This window comes from Rattus norvegicus, chromosome 13 (assembly GCF_036323735.1).
Source record: "Rattus norvegicus strain BN/NHsdMcwi chromosome 13, GRCr8, whole genome shotgun sequence".
In the NCBI taxonomy this organism is placed as follows: domain Eukaryota; kingdom Metazoa; phylum Chordata; class Mammalia; order Rodentia; family Muridae; genus Rattus; species Rattus norvegicus.
The window spans coordinates 85,936,566-85,952,687 of NC_086031.1; the positions used below are offsets into that span (position 1 = coordinate 85,936,566).

The following is a 16,122-nucleotide window of genomic DNA, read 5'->3' on the forward strand; positions in this document are numbered from 1 at the left end:
GTGTGTGAAATGAAAGAATTCGCTACCGATGTTTGAACTGGACGCTCCTTTGTGACTATTTCGGAAAGCTCACTGGGACCACCCTGTCATGCACGCGATGCACGCTAGGCGTGTCAATCAGGTGATACAGGTTATGCATTCGAGGTAGGTGCGACAGGAGGAGCGGGCTAGCCAGAGGGTTTGTTGGAGAGGTAAGAGCAGGCGATCAGGAGATGGAGTGGTGTTGAGATTCCCTCGGTGGACGAGTGTTTGTGATCCGGGCGGTGTGTGAGAAAGCTCGGCTTGTGATGGTGGCAGGTGAGAGGTCTGGGCTCCAGGGCAAGCAAGGAGTCTGAGCTGGGGAAGTGCAAAGTTGGCGTGTGGTGTCAGAGAGGCTGGTCCGGGATGTTAAGGTAGGCATGGTGCAGCCAGGGAGACTCTTAGGCAGAAGACGGTTCTGTGGTACTGGGTGATGGGTTTCTGGAAAGAAAGAGGAAAAGGGAAAGGGGGTGGAGGGAGAGTGAGAGAGAGAGAGAGAGAGAGAGAGAGAGAGAGAGAGAGAGAGAGAGAGAGAAATATGGAGGGGAGATGTGGAGTTGTGGTCTTGGTCTGTGTAGCTCATGTACAAACAAAAGGGTCACTCAAAAGGGGTCAGGGTGGTGAGGTGGGAAGTGGAGGGACTAAGAAGAGAGGCTTCCCTGACCGGGAATCGAACCCGGGCCGCGGCGGTGAGAGCGCCGAATCCTAACCACTAGACCACCAGGGAGCGTGGGTCCCATGCTCACGGCTATCAACTCCTGGAAACAGACAGACACACACCCTCTCGGCCACCAGGGCAGACATGCTGCCTGCCTGCCGGCCTGCCCGCCTGCCCGTCTCCTCATACCCGGCCGCCTGATGCATGCTAAGGCCTTAGGAGGCTGGCGTTCTCGATTCTCTCTTGGCCCTGGCCCTGGCCCTGGCGCTGGGCTGCCACTTGCCCCCTGGCCTCTGCCGCTTCCACAGCCATCACGGTGCGACTTCGGGGACTAGAAACTTGCCCCTGCCGCTTCTCCTCCCGGTGCCCACTACCTGAAAAGGTCTGGCGCTTTCCGATCTTCCCTGCCTACAGTAGAGCCTGGGCCCCAGCTCGGCGGAGCCAGGCAGGGCCCGGGTGGGCGCGTCCTGGGTGAGGACCTTGGCAAAAGTTGGGCACGCTGCGTTGGCCGGGAATCGAACCCGGGTCAACTGCTTGGAAGGCAGCTATGCTCACCACTATACCACCAACGCCGCACAGCCGGACCCACACCCCCACGTCGCCGCCGACTGCCACCACACGGCGCCCAGCGCCCTCGACGCCGCCTACCTCTTACTTGCCTGCGCACCGCACGCACGCACGGGGGACGCCCCAACCACGAACACACCCACGGCTCCTCCTCTCCGCGCTCTTCCTCGGCCTCCCACGCGCGCCTCTCACATGTTCACGCCTTTCCAATGGGGCGCTCCCGTCTCCTGGCTGCTGCAAGACGGCGCGCTAGCCCAGGCCAGTGCGCCAGGGACCGCTCCCGGCAGGCCGCCACCCTGAGCGGCCTGGGCGCCGGTGCAGTCGGCAGAAAAGGGGTTTGAGGGCTCCGGAGAGGCTTTGCTGGAGATTATGGGGCTCGGCGGGCTGACGTGGGTCTGGGTCTGCGCGTGGGGCGTGGGTGGAAGGGCTAGCGCCCGCGGGCCACCTAGGTGTCCAAAAAGGACATCATGTCTCCCCGTCGGGGAATCGAACCCCGGTCTCCCGCGTGACAGGCGGGGATACTCACCACTATACTAACGAGGACGACGACAGCCACAAACACACGCACTCCGTGCCCGTCTACCACGCCAGGGAAGAACCACAGGCGTCCGTCTCCCCCAACGACCACCTCTTGCTCTGCACTGCACCGCAACCCAAAAGACCCCGAAACCCGGCGTCAACACCAGGACCCCGACCCGCAGCCCCGCCAGACCACCGTGTCGCCGGACCCCTGTCCCCGCCGGGCTGGAGACCCGGCCTCTAAGCCACCGGTGCCGAGTGCGAGTGGTTGCGGGCAACACTCGCCGTGTCAGGACGAGAGGCTGGTGCCACACACCCGGGCCGCCCTGCGTGCTGTGGGGACAGACAGGGGGCCTGCAGGCCGGGGATCCGGCCCGGGACCTGGAGGTACTCTGGCGCCTAGCAGCGTCCCGTCGTCGGTGCTCTTCTGGCAAGGTATAAAGTTCGGCGGGCGAGGCCCGCAGCTCGAGCACCCAGACGCGGCCAGACGAGGCCAGACGGGCGCCTGCCCCGGCGCGCCGTCCGCTGAAGCCCGCTTGCGCGCGCCTGGGCGCCGGTCGCCGGTCGCCTGCGAGGCGAGCGGTCTACGCCCCAGACCTGCTGTCAGGATGGCCGAGCGGTCTAAGGCGCTGCGTTCAGGTCGCAGTCTCCCCTGGAGGCGTGGGTTCGAATCCCACTCCTGACAAGCTTGCCTTTTGACACTCCACCGCACTCCATCCCACCGCGAAAGACCCGACTCCGAAGCCTTCCCTCACAGACCTGCATCTGCAGGAGAGCCCTCCCCTCAACACCAACCAACCTCTGCCGTTGGGGAGCGGGGGCGGGGGGTGGTCGTGTTGCGTCGGGTGGGAGAAGGTCGAGTGAGTAGGAGATAGGACCTGAGCACCCGGGTGACCAGCCAGCCGGGTGCCAGCGCCTTCTGTCCACAGCAAACCTCTGGGGGCCCCGAGTTTCAATCCAGCACACCGAAGCCCTGGCCTCCTCGAAGGACCCTGTGCCCGCACTACAACAAGCTCTCCTCGCTCGCTCGCTCGCTCGCTCGCTCGCTCGCTCGCTTCCCACGAGTGTGCACACACCAGACACGCGCCAGGAGCGCGCGTAGGAGCGCGCCAGATACGTGCCAGTCAGTGGCTTCCAGGCGAGGCGAGGTACACACCCCACGACCTCAGCTAGAGGCCTGGACACTCCTCGTCCCCTCTGTCTGACCCAATTGGCCTCTCCTGACCGCTGATCCATCCATCTTTCCACCCATGCATCATTCCATCCATGAGTCCTTCCGAACAACCAGATATACAACAATGGAACCGTCCGACCGACCGTCCGTCCGTCTGTCCGTCCCTGCGTGCATCCACGCAAACAAAGGTCCATCCATCTATCTATCCATCGATCTATCGATCCATGCATCGATCCATCCATCCATCCATCCTTCCATCCATCCATCCATCCATCCATCCATCCATCCATCCATCCATCCATCCAGGCGGGCAGCCAGCATTCGGAGCTAGGGTTCCTGGAGTGGCAGCAAGGGCAGGCTGTGAGAGCATCAGGTAGTAAGTGTGTTCAGGGCATGGGTGGTTCAGTGGTAGAATTCTCGCCTGCCACGCGGGAGGCCCGGGTTCGATTCCCGGCCCATGCAGAGTCCAGTCCCTTTTGGTCCTCACGCGCACCTTCCCTTCGCCCACCCTGGGCCGCACAGGGACAATCAATCACAGGACACTCCAGTGTGTCAACTCTACAGTGCTGCCAAACACCGCTTCACTTCTCCTATCTGTGTCTTCAGTGTGCCACAGCACCACTGTCCGCGCCCTCCAACCTACACACTCACCTGTGCACATCTCTCACTTTGCCATCCCATACACTCCTCCCTCTCTGCTCAGTCGATGCACTCCGCGCCTAAGCGCCTAAGCGCCTCCGTGCGTGTGCACAGAAACACAGAGAGGGAGAGAGAGAGAGAGACTGTCTCTTCCCAGAGAAACTGTTCTCTCTCTCTTTTCTCTCTCTCTCTCTCTCTCTCTCTCTCTCTCTCTCTCTCTCTCTCTCTCACACACACACACACACACACACACACACACACACACACAGATATGGAAGAAGGGAAGACAGACACAGAATACTCCCTCCCATGCGCGCCCATGCCCTTAGATTCCCTCATTCAGAGAGAAGAGTAAGAGAGAGACATAGAGGAAGAGAGGCACACACAAAGAGCACACACAGAGAGAAACGAAAGAAAGAGGGACAAACACACACTCGCCTGCGCACGCACGCATAACACGGACTCCAGAGGCACAAGGGCACACAGTTGATTCCATGTTCCTCCATGCTAAGCCCTCCCTCACTGAACGGTCCCTCAGTGACCAATACTGATGTGTACCCATGGTTGTTATGCTGCTGCTGCTGCTGCTGCTGCTGCTGCTGCTGCTGCTGCTGCTGCTGCTGCAGCTCCTGCTGCTGCTGCTGCTGCTGCTGCAGCTCCTGCTGCTGCTGCTGCTGCTCCTGCTGCAGCTCCTGCTGCTGCTGCTGCTGCTGCCGCCGCCGCCGCCGCCACCACCGCCAGTGGGAATGGTGATGATGATGATGGGCTTGGTGGAACAGGCTGCTTGACCCATCTCCAGGGTCCTATACCCATTTTTGAGTAAAGACCAGGACCAAAACTTAATTGTGCTGGCTCTTGTTGTGATCAACCTCTGTGACCGAAGGTAAATTGGGGCGAGAATGGCTTATTTCTTCTTATAGCTCATGAGTACCACCCTGGGAGAAGTGGGGAGGACTGGAGGCGGGAGGGGGTGTGTTGGTATGGGTGGTGTGGTGTAAAGGATCTGAGGGCTTCGTGGTTGGTGGACCCAGAGGCAGGAACTTATGCAGAAGCTGTGCATGAGTTCAGCCTCTTCATTCTCTTATCCACCCCAGGACCACCTGCCTGGCGATTGGCACCATTCAGCCATCCCAGCCCATCCCCACCCCCACTCTCCTGCTGGTCACTTGGGGATCCAGACAACCATATCCCCCACACTTGGCTATACCCAGCACCTGAGGAGGGAATCTCCCCGATTCAAAGTCCCTCTTCCCAGATGTGCGCTGGTTTATGCCAACTTGACCAGAACAGACCAGCACAGTTGAGCCCCTTCCAACCTGGCACACAAACGGTTCCCTCATTGTGCCAGAACCTTTTCTTTCCTGCTCTGCCCCAGGAGCTCATCTGAATGCGATCCTCACCATATGAATATGCGCGACCTTTGTCCAACAGTCTATAACCATTCAAACCTTCAAGATCGTCTCCTTAAAACACCCAGAGACTCTTATCGAGGTCAAAGCCCCAATCCCTCCTCAAACCCCTAGTAGTTTAACTGTGTAGACTGTTGGCTCCTTGAATAACATTTTTTTTCCTTTCGAGATAAACACGAGGGGAGCAAAGAAGAATCAGGGTACAGGCACAAAACTAAAAGCAAATCAAAACCGACGTCTAATTCTCAAATCCCATAGTCTCACGTCTTGTTTTCGCTTGCTCTGTTGTGAGCTGCAAAAGGCTCCAAGGGTCCCTTGGAGCATAGGCAGTGTGTCTGTCTGCTGTGGATCCTTTGGCTCCGTGGGCTCCAAGCCAGGCTGCTTCTCTCCTTAGCGGTTGTCCCTCGGTAGGGATGTCTCCAAGACTCTCACCTCCAAAGGTGACCCAGCCTAGGCTGTGCTCTCTTTAGGGCCTCTGCCCCTGACACGGGGGGAGCCAAGCCTGGGCTGCTCCCAGGGACACGGCCCCCCTCCTGTTTTGTGGCTTCTTCTTTCTTCTGCCCTGTTTTTCTTCCACCCTTTCAACACCCTCATACTAGAGAAGAGAGAAAAGGGGTTAAAGAGATAAGGACAGGTTCCCAGAATGAGACCCTGGCCAGGAGGGCAACGTTCTACTTACACTACTTCCCGCTGATTGAGGGAGCCAATTTCTCTGGGACAGTTCAATATTGGTTGTCAGGATTTCCATGTTGTTACTGCTACTTCTACTGCTTCTGCTACGACTGACACTATTGTCCTCCTCCTCCTCGTCCTCTTCCTCCTCTGCCTCCAGCTCTTCCTCCTCTTCCTCCTCCTCCGCCTCCTCCACTTCTTCCTCCTCCTCTTCCTTCTCCCCCTCTTCCTCCACCTCCTCTCCCTCCTCTTTGTTTTCCTGCTGCTCCTCCTCCTCCACCTACTCCTCCTCCTCCTCTTCCTCATTTTCCTCCTCCTCCTCTTCCTTCTCCCCCTCTTCCTCCTCCTCCTCCTCCTCCTTTTTCTCCTCCTCCTCCTGCCGCTGCTGCTGCTCCCCTTCCTCCACTTTCTCCTCCTCCTCCTTCTCCTCCTCCTCCCCCTTCTCCTCTTCCTCCTCCTCCCTCTCCTCTTCCTCCTCCTGCTGCTGGGATTGCTGCTCCCCTTCCTCCACTTTTTCCTCCTCCTCCTCCTCCTCCTCCTCCTCCTCCTCATCCTCATCCTCATCCCCCTCCTCCTTGGACAAATCCATTGTGCAAAAATATTTCATAAACCTTGATTCCAGAAACAAACAAACAACAACACACCCTGCTCTTTGGGCCCTAACAGTCGCCCAATATTTCAGCAGCTGCCAAAATCCTGCCGGTGCAAGAGCACATCATGGACAGCAGCCCCTTAGCCCCACACCTGGCATGAAAGGGATCTCTCTGGAGGGTTTTTGTTTTTTGTTGTTGTTGTTGTTGTTGTTTTGGGTTTGTTTGTTTTATTTTTTTTTTGGTTCTTGTTGTTGTTGTTTTAGATCCATGATTCCAAAATGGTCACTACACCTTTCTGTGTCACTGGGGCTCCCAGTCCAACTGGTCCTGCACCTTCACTAATGTCCTCTATCAGCTTCCCCTTCCTGGACTCCAGTCCTGCCGAGCATCCCAGCTCCTCACCTGCTCCCAGTGATCCCTCCCTTCATGCGTTCCATCCATCCCAGCCTGGCTGGCTCCTGCACATTCTCAAATGCCTGACTAGCGTGAGATGCAGTCTAGGCACCTATGCAACACAGCATCTGTATGTTGACCTTCAGGAAATACTCCCAGAGGGTTTCACCCGGGTCATGCTGCTGTCTCGTTAATCATGGCTACTTTCTCAGCTCCAGTTGAACAACATCAATGATTGTCCACGCTGAGGCGAGGTCTCACCTTGGTGGATCCAGTCTCCTGCTCATTAGTCACAGATGATTCTCCAGCCCGGGCTGACCTGGAACACAGATTCTTAACTCAGAACACCGAATGGCCCCAGCAGAGTCTATCAGGGACTCCCAAGCTGCCCTCTGAGTGGGTGTGGGATGGGATGAAAATGAAAACAACCTCATGAGCACCACCTCAGTCTGGTCATCTGCATGGCTCTCAAGACTCCCTTCCAAGCTCCCTCAGGAGAGCACAGAGAGCTCGGGACCTCCAACTTGGAGCCTTTCCAGCCCAGAGGTCAAAGTCCCTCCACGATCCCCAAAGAGGTAGCTCATCAGGTCTGTCCCAGTAATACCCCACTCCTGGTACCGATTTCAGTCCGAGCTAGACTTTGTAAGCTTGTGATCAGACGCTGTGGCTAAAAGCAACTTGGACAGAGAAGAGTTGATCTCGCCTTAAGGCTGCCACCTAAGTCCCTCCCAGAGGGAAGCCCCAGTAGGAGCCCAGAAGCAGGAAGCCATGCAGAAGTTGTCCGTGGTGGGCTTTTCCCTCCAGGCTGGCTTGCTGCTCCTGCTTTCTTCACAGTTCCAAGAGGAATGTGGATATGCTTTGCAGACAGCACAGATGTCCCGCCTCAACGAACTGAACTGAACCTCCCTCCAACTGCCAGCCCCAGAACATCATACTTATTCATCGTCACACAAAACTTGTTGGATCTCTTCTTTTTCCTCTGCCGAGGAGGCTAAAACAGGTTCCCCGCATCCCAAAGCCCCCAGCGCTGTGTACATATTTCATGAAGGAAAACATCAGGTCCCTCCAACTTTCCTCCTAACTGTGTACTGTTGGCAGTACCTACTTGAGAATGCCAAAGGTTCTGGGTGCTCCAGGACCGTCTTGTGACCCCAGAAGTAGCGCCAAAGCTGCAAAGCCCCCTCGGCCAAACAACCACATAGTTGAGAGGAGAGCATCTCCATCTTCTACAAGGATGTCTTCAGTGTCAAAGAACTTGCTGAAAACAACCGATGCCTACCCTAGAGACAGTGAAAAACAACGATTTCGTTGTTGTTGTTTTTTTTTTTTTTTTTTTTTTTTGTTTTACTCTAGGTATCACGAGTGCACCGGAATTCCAGGACGCCAGAACACCTGCGCGGGAGTGTCAGGTCCTGACTTCAACACCCCAACCCCAACACCCACACCATCGCTACCTTCAGTGGGCTGCTCCGCAGCCAGCCATCGCTGACTGGTCCGGACCCTACCGCGCAGACTTTGCCAGCAGGCGCATGCTAGTGTGATCCTCCTCTGGACGAAGCCCAAGCAGAACAGAGGCACATGCGGATCTTTGCGATCCGCAAGCTCCCCACTCCCACACCCACCCTCACCCCGTCCCCACGCCCCTGTTGGGACACCTGCTGGCGAAGGCTTGCCTGCTGTCTGTTTGGCGCAGCCTCCTCCTCTCGCCCGGCGGCTGCCAGGGGACCGGCCGAACAGTCCCTTCCCGGATGCCCTTAGACTCTGGTGCCTCCAGGTGCCCACGAACCGGAGCCCTTCAGGTGGCAGAAGTGGGCTGGAGTCCGGTCCGGATAAGCATTGTCTGGGCTGTCCCCAGGATCTGCTGGCACTCTCACAAGGCTGCTAGCCATTGAGGTGGAGCTCAGTCCCCAGCTCAGCGCTCAGAATCCGACACTGTTTCCGCGCTGCCTGGCAGGGTCAAGGCGGAGGGATCCGGGCAGGGAGTGATTACCGGTGTGCCAAGGTTACTTTACTGATTCACATCCGCCACTGCAGCAGGCGACACAAGGGTCCTGAGAAACGGTGGCATTACGACCGCCCGCCACGGCCTCTGCTCGACTTAAACGGCCCTTGGGGGCTTTCTGGGAAATCCTGGCTCGCGACGCCCACTGTCGGTCCCTGGGAAGCTGGGTGCGAGAACCAAGCCAGGTGCTTCTGGCTCTGCCGGGAGCATCTGGTTCTCAATAAAACCTGCCCACAGGAACCCCTTCCGATCCTGCAAACATCCCCCTCTCGGTGCCACCACCACCGCCAAGCCCAGCACCAGCACCGTATTCCATTCACCTATAGATTTTCTACCTCCTAAAGATTTTACAAGAACATAAAACAAACAAAAAAAATGTGTGTATGTGTGTTCTTCAGTATATACTATCACACATATTTATACATGTTTGTATCTATACATACATCATATATAAACAAGTCTAATGTGCGTGCGTGTGTGTGCGTGTGTGTGTGTGTGCGTGTGTGTGTGTGTGTGTGAAATGAAAGAATTCGCTACCGATGTTTGAACTGGACGCTCCTTTGTGACTATTTCGGAAAGCTCACTGGGACCACCCTGTCATGCACGCGATGCACGCTAGGCGTGTCAATCAGGTGATACAGGTTATGCATTCGAGGTAGGTGCGACAGGAGGAGCGGGCTAGCCAGAGGGTTTGTTGGAGAGGTAAGAGCAGGCGATCAGGAGATGGAGTGGTGTTGAGATTCCCTCGGTGGACGAGTGTTTGTGATCCGGGCGGTGTGTGAGAAAACTCGGCTTGTGATGGTGGCAGGTGAGAGGTCTGGGCTCCAGGGCAAGCAAGGAGTCTGAGCTGGGGAAGTGCAAAGTTGGCGTGTGGTGTCAGAGAGGCTGGTCCGGGATGTTAAGGTAGGCATGGTGCAGCCAGGGAGACTCTTAGGCAGAAGACGGTTCTGTGGTACTGGGTGATGGGTTTCTGGAAAGAAAGAGGAAAAGGGAAAGGGGGTGGAGGGAGAGTGAGAGAGAGAGAGAGAGAGAGAGAGAGAGAGAGAGAGAGAGAGAGAGAGAGAGAAATATGGAGGGGAGATGTGGAGTTGTGGTCTTGGTCTGTGTAGCTCATGTACAAACAAAAGGGTCACTCAAAAGGGGTCAGGGTGGTGAGGTGGGAAGTGGAGGGACTAAGAAGAGAGGCTTCCCTGACCGGGAATCGAACCCGGGCCGCGGCGGTGAGAGCGCCGAATCCTAACCACTAGACCACCAGGGAGCGTGGGTCCCATGCTCACGGCTATCAACTCCTGGAAACAGACAGACACACACCCTCTCGGCCACCAGGGCAGACATGCTGCCTGCCTGCCGGCCTGCCCGCCTGCCCGTCTCCTCATACCCGGCCGCCTGATGCATGCTAAGGCCTTAGGAGGCTGGCGTTCTCGATTCTCTCTTGGCCCTGGCCCTGGCCCTGGCGCTGGGCTGCCACTTGCCCCCTGGCCTCTGCCGCTTCCACAGCCATCACGGTGCGACTTCGGGGACTAGAAACTTGCCCCTGCCGCTTCTCCTCCCGGTGCCCACTACCTGAAAAGGTCTGGCGCTTTCCGATCTTCCCTGCCTACAGTAGAGCCTGGGCCCCAGCTCGGCGGAGCCAGGCAGGGCCCGGGTGGGCGCGTCCTGGGTGAGGACCTTGGCAAAAGTTGGGCACGCTGCGTTGGCCGGGAATCGAACCCGGGTCAACTGCTTGGAAGGCAGCTATGCTCACCACTATACCACCAACGCCGCACAGCCGGACCCACACCCCCACGTCGCCGCCGACTGCCACCACACGGCGCCCAGCGCCCTCGACGCCGCCTACCTCTTACTTGCCTGCGCACCGCACGCACGCACGGGGGACGCCCCAACCACGAACACACCCACGGCTCCTCCTCTCCGCGCTCTTCCTCGGCCTCCCACGCGCGCCTCTCACATGTTCACGCCTTTCCAATGGGGCGCTCCCGTCTCCTGGCTGCTGCAAGACGGCGCGCTAGCCCAGGCCAGTGCGCCAGGGACCGCTCCCGGCAGGCCGCCACCCTGAGCGGCCTGGGCGCCGGTGCAGTCGGCAGAAAAGGGGTTTGAGGGCTCCGGAGAGGCTTTGCTGGAGATTATGGGGCTCGGCGGGCTGACGTGGGTCTGGGTCTGCGCGTGGGGCGTGGGTGGAAGGGCTAGCGCCCGCGGGCCACCTAGGTGTCCAAAAAGGACATCATGTCTCCCCGTCGGGGAATCGAACCCCGGTCTCCCGCGTGACAGGCGGGGATACTCACCACTATACTAACGAGGACGACGACAGCCACAAACACACGCACTCCGTGCCCGTCTACCACGCCAGGGAAGAACCACAGGCGTCCGTCTCCCCCAACGACCACCTCTTGCTCTGCACTGCACCGCAACCCAAAAGACCCCGAAACCCGGCGTCAACACCAGGACCCCGACCCGCAGCCCCGCCAGACCACCGTGTCGCCGGACCCCTGTCCCCGCCGGGCTGGAGACCCGGCCTCTAAGCCACCGGTGCCGAGTGCGAGTGGTTGCGGGCAACACTCGCCGTGTCAGGACGAGAGGCTGGTGCCACACACCCGGGCCGCCCTGCGTGCTGTGGGGACAGACAGGGGGCCTGCAGGCCGGGGATCCGGCCCGGGACCTGGAGGTACTCTGGCGCCTAGCAGCGTCCCGTCGTCGGTGCTCTTCTGGCAAGGTAAAGTTCGGCGGGCGAGGCCCGCAGCTCGAGCACCCAGACGCGGCCAGACGAGGCCAGACGGGCGCCTGCCCCGGCGCGCCGTCCGCTGAAGCCCGCTTGCGCGCGCCTGGGCGCCGGTCGCCGGTCGCCTGCGAGGCGAGCGGTCTACGCCCCAGACCTGCTGTCAGGATGGCCGAGCGGTCTAAGGCGCTGCGTTCAGGTCGCAGTCTCCCCTGGAGGCGTGGGTTCGAATCCCACTCCTGACAAGCTTGCCTTTTGACACTCCACCGCACTCCATCCCACCGCGAAAGACCCGACTCCGAAGCCTTCCCTCACAGACCTGCATCTGCAGGAGAGCCCTCCCCTCAACACCAACCAACCTCTGCCGTTGGGGAGCGGGGGCGGGGGGTGGTCGTGTTGCGTCGGGTGGGAGAAGGTCGAGTGAGTAGGAGATAGGACCTGAGCACCCGGGTGACCAGCCAGCCGGGTGCCAGCGCCTTCTGTCCACAGCAAACCTCTGGGGGCCCCGAGTTTCAATCCAGCACACCGAAGCCCTGGCCTCCTCGAAGGACCATGTGCCCGCACTACAACAAGCTCTCCTCGCTCGCTCGCTCGCTCGCTCGCTTCCCACGAGTGTGCACACACCAGACACGCGCCAGGAGCGCGCGTAGGAGCGCGCCAGATACGTGCCAGTCAGTGGCTTCCAGGCGAGGCGAGGTACACACCCCACGACCTCAGCTAGAGGCCTGGACACTCCTCGTCCCCTCTGTCTGACCCAATTGGCCTCTCCTGACCGCTGATCCATCCATCTTTCCACCCATGCATCATTCCATCCATGAGTCCTTCCGAACAACCAGATATACAACAATGGAACCGTCCGACCGACCGTCCGTCCGTCTGTCCGTCCCTGCGTGCATCCACGCAAACAAAGGTCCATCCATCTATCTATCCATCGATCTATCGATCCATGCATCGATCCATGCATCGATCCATCCATCCATCCATCCATCCTTCCATCCATCCATCCATCCATCCATCCATCCATCCATCCATCCATCCAGGCGGGCAGCCAGCATTCGGAGCTAGGGTTCCTGGAGTGGCAGCAAGGGCAGGCTGTGAGAGCATCAGGTAGTAAGTGTGTTCAGGGCATGGGTGGTTCAGTGGTAGAATTCTCGCCTGCCACGCGGGAGGCCCGGGTTCGATTCCCGGCCCATGCAGAGTCCAGTCCCTTTTGGTCCTCACGCGCACCTTCCCTTCGCCCACCCTGGGCCGCACAGGGACAATCAATCACAGGACACTCCAGTGTGTCAACTCTACAGTGCTGCCAAACACCGCTTCACTTCTCCTATCTGTGTCTTCAGTGTGCCACAGCACCACTGTCCGCGCCCTCCAACCTACACACTCACCTGTGCACATCTCTCACTTTGCCATCCCATACACTCCTCCCTCTCTGCTCAGTCGATGCACTCCGCGCCTAAGCGCCTAAGCGCCTCCGAGCATGTGCACAGAAACACAGAGAGGGAGAGAGAGAGAGAGAGACTGTCTCTTCCCAGAGAAACTGTTCTCTCTCTCTTTTCTCTCTCTCTCTCTCTCTCTCTCTCTCTCTCTCTCTCTCTCTCTCTCTCACCCACACACACACACAAACACACACACACACACAGATATGGAAGAAGGGAAGACAGACACAGAATACTCCCTCCCATGCGCGCCCATGCCCTTAGATTCCCTCATTCAGAGAGAAGAGTAAGAGAGAGACATAGAGGAAGAGAGGCACACACAAAGAGCACACACAGAGAGAAACGAAAGAAAGAGGGACAAACACACACTCGCCTGCGCACGCACGCATAACACGGACTCCAGAGGCACAAGGCCACACAGTTGATTCCATGTTCCTCCATGCTAAGCCCTCCCTCACTGAACGGTCCCTCAGTGACCAATACTGATGTGTACCCATGGTTGTTATGCTGCTGCTGCTGCTGCTGCTGCTGCTGCCGCTGCCGCCACCGCCAGTGGGAATGGTGATGATGATGATGGGCTTGGTGGAACAGGCTGCTTGACCCATCTCCAGGGTCCTATACCCATTTTTGAGTAAAGACCAGGACCAAAACTTAATTGTGCTGGCTCTTGTTGTGATCAACCTCTGTGACCGAAGGTAAATTGGGGCGAGAATGGCTTATTTCTTCTTATAGCTCATGAGTACCACCCTGGGAGAAGTGGGGAGGACTGGAGGCGGGAGGGGGTGTGTTGGTATGGGTGGTGTGGTGTAAAGGATCTGAGGGCTTCGTGGTTGGTGGACCCAGAGGCAGGAACTTATGCAGAAGCTGTGCATGAGTTCAGCCTCTTCATTCTCTTATCCACCCCAGGACCACCTGCCTGGCGATTGGCACCATTCAGCCATCCCAGCCCATCCCCACCCCCACTCTCCTGCTGGTCACTTGGGGATCCAGACAACCATATCCCCCACACTTGGCTATACCCAGCACCTGAGGAGGGAATCTCCCCGATTCAAAGTCCCTCTTCCCAGATGTGCGCTGGTTTATGCCAACTTGACCAGAACAGACCAGCACAGTTGAGCCTCTTCCAACCTGGCACACAAACGGTTCCCTCATTGAGCCAGAACCTTTTCTTTCCTGCTCTGCCCCAGGAGCTCATCTGAATGCGATCCTCACCATATGAATATGCGCGACCTTTGTCCAACAGTCTATAACCATTCAAACCTTCAAGATCGTCTCCTTAAAACACCCAGAGACTCTTATCGAGGTCAAAGCCCCAATGCCTCCTCAAACCCCTAGTAGTTTAACTGTGTAGACTGTTGGCTCCTTGAATAACATTTGTTTTTCCTTTCGAGATAAACACGAGGGGAGCAAAGAAGAATCAGGGTACAGGCACAAAACTAAAAGCAAATCAAAACCGACGTCTAATTCTCAAATCCCATAGTCTCACGTCTTGTTTTCGCTTGCTCTGTTGTGAGCTGCAAAAGGCTCCAAGGGTCCCTTGGAGCATAGGCAGTGTGTCTGTCTGCTGTGGATCCTTTGGCTCCGTGGGCTCCAAGCCAGGCTGCTTCTCTCCTTAGCGGTTGTCCCTCGGTAGGGACGTCTAAAAGACTCTCACCTCCAAAGGTGACACAGCCTAGGCTGTGCTCTCTTTAGGGCCTCTGCCCCTGACACGGGGGGAGCCAAGCCTGGGCTGCTCCCAGGGACACGGCCCCCCTCCTGTTTTGTGGCTTCTTCTTTCTTCTGCCCTGTTTTTCTTCCACCCTTTCAACACCCTCATACTAGAGAAGAGAGAAAAGGGGTTAAAGAGATAAGGACAGGTTCCCAGAATGAGACCCTGGCCAGGAGGGCAACGTTCTACTTACACTACTTCCCGCTGATTGAGGGAGCCAATTTCTCTGGGAGAGTTCAATATTGGTTGTCAGGATTTCCATGTTGTTACTGCTACTTCTACTGCTTCTGCTACGACTGACACTATTGTCCTCCTCCTCCTCTGCCTCCAGCTCTTCCTCCTCTTCCTCCTCCTCCGCCTCGTCCACTTCCTCCTCCTCCTCTTCCTTCTCCCCCTCTTCCTCCACCTCCTCTCCCTCCTCTTTGTTTTCCTGCTGCTCCTCCTCCTCCACCTACTCCTCCTCCTCCTCTTCCTCATTTTCCTCCTCCTCCTCTTCCTTCTCCCCCTCTTCCTCCTCCTCCTCCTCCTTTTTCTCCTCCTCCTCCTGCCGCTGCTGCTGCTCCCCTTCCTCCACTTTCTCCTCCTCCTCCTTCTCCTCCTCCTCCCCCTTCTCCTCTTCCTCCTCCTCCCTCTCCTCTTCCTCCTCCTGCTGCTGGGATTGCTGCTCCCCTTCCTCCACTTTTTCCTCCTCCTCCTCCTCCTCCTCCTCCTCCTCTTCCTCCTCCTCCTCCTCTTCCTCCTCCTCCTCCTCATCCTCATCCCCCTCCTCCTTGGACAAATCCATTGTGCAAAAATATTTCATAAACCTTGATTCCAGAAACAAACAAACAACAACACACCCTGCTCTTTGGGCCCTAACAGTCGCCCAATATTTCAGCAGCTGCCAAAATCTTGCCGGTGCAAGAGCACATCATGGACAGCAGCCCCTTAGCCCCACACCTGGCATGAAAGGGATCTCTCTGGTGGGTTTTTGTTTTTTGTTGTTGTTGTTGTTGTTTTGGGTTTGTTTGTTTTATTTTTATTTTTTGGTTCTTGTTGTTGTTGTTTTAGATCCATGATTCCAAAATGGTCACTACACCTTTCTGTGTCACTGGGGCTCCCAGTCCAACTGGTCCTGCACCTTCACTAATGTCCTCTATCAGCTTCCCCTTCCTGGACTCCAGTCCTGCCGAGCATCCCAGCTCCTCACCTGCTCCCAGTGATCCCTCCCTTCATGCGTTCCATCCATCCCAGCCTGGCTGGCTCCTGCACATTCTCAAATGCCTGACTAGGGTGAGATGCAGTCTAGGCACCTATGCAACACAGCATCTATATGTTGACCTTCAGGAAATACTCCCAGAGGGTTTCACCCGGGTCATGCTGCTGTCTCGTTAATCATGGCTACTTTCTCAGCTCCAGTTGAACAACATCAATGATTGTCCACGCTGAGGCGAGGTCTCACCTTGGTGGATCCAGTCTCCTGCTCATTAGTCACAGATGATTCTCCAGCCCGGGCTGACCTGGAACACAGATTCTTAACTCAGAACACCGAATGGCCCCAGCAGAGTCTATCAGGGACTCCCAAGCTGCCCTCTGAGTGGGTGTGGGATGGGATGAAAATGAAAACAACCTCATGAGCACC

At 57.4% G+C, this 16,122-nt stretch overlaps 10 non-coding genes across 10 annotated transcripts; 4 read left to right on the forward strand and 6 right to left on the reverse strand.

Annotated features, from left to right (window-relative positions):
• Nucleotides 1-673: 673 nt before the first annotated feature.
• On the reverse strand, nt 674-745 carry Trnae-cuc (transfer RNA glutamic acid (anticodon CUC)). The gene has a single exon. It is a non-coding gene; the product is annotated as a tRNA-Glu (tRNA).
• Nucleotides 746-1,176: 431 nt separating this feature from the next.
• Trnag-ucc10 (transfer RNA glycine (anticodon UCC) 10) lies at nt 1,177-1,248 on the reverse strand. The gene has a single exon. It is a non-coding gene; the product is annotated as a tRNA-Gly (tRNA).
• Nucleotides 1,249-1,714: 466 nt separating this feature from the next.
• Nucleotides 1,715-1,786, reverse strand: Trnad-guc14 (transfer RNA aspartic acid (anticodon GUC) 14). The gene has a single exon. It is a non-coding gene; the product is annotated as a tRNA-Asp (tRNA).
• A 578-nt stretch (nt 1,787-2,364) lies between these two features.
• Trnal-cag11 (transfer RNA leucine (anticodon CAG) 11) lies at nt 2,365-2,447 on the forward strand. Its single transcript has one exon. It is a non-coding gene; the product is annotated as a tRNA-Leu (tRNA).
• An 880-nt stretch (nt 2,448-3,327) lies between these two features.
• On the forward strand, nt 3,328-3,398 carry Trnag-gcc (transfer RNA glycine (anticodon GCC)). Its single transcript has one exon. It is a non-coding gene; the product is annotated as a tRNA-Gly (tRNA).
• A 6,432-nt stretch (nt 3,399-9,830) lies between these two features.
• On the reverse strand, nt 9,831-9,902 carry Trnae-cuc (transfer RNA glutamic acid (anticodon CUC)). Its single transcript has one exon. It is a non-coding gene; the product is annotated as a tRNA-Glu (tRNA).
• A 431-nt stretch (nt 9,903-10,333) lies between these two features.
• Trnag-ucc (transfer RNA glycine (anticodon UCC)) lies at nt 10,334-10,405 on the reverse strand. The gene has a single exon. It is a non-coding gene; the product is annotated as a tRNA-Gly (tRNA).
• A 466-nt stretch (nt 10,406-10,871) lies between these two features.
• Nucleotides 10,872-10,943, reverse strand: Trnad-guc (transfer RNA aspartic acid (anticodon GUC)). Its single transcript has one exon. It is a non-coding gene; the product is annotated as a tRNA-Asp (tRNA).
• A 576-nt stretch (nt 10,944-11,519) lies between these two features.
• Trnal-cag10 (transfer RNA leucine (anticodon CAG) 10) lies at nt 11,520-11,602 on the forward strand. The gene has a single exon. It is a non-coding gene; the product is annotated as a tRNA-Leu (tRNA).
• Nucleotides 11,603-12,482: 880 nt separating this feature from the next.
• On the forward strand, nt 12,483-12,553 carry Trnag-gcc (transfer RNA glycine (anticodon GCC)). The gene has a single exon. It is a non-coding gene; the product is annotated as a tRNA-Gly (tRNA).
• Nucleotides 12,554-16,122: the final 3,569 nt, after the last annotated feature.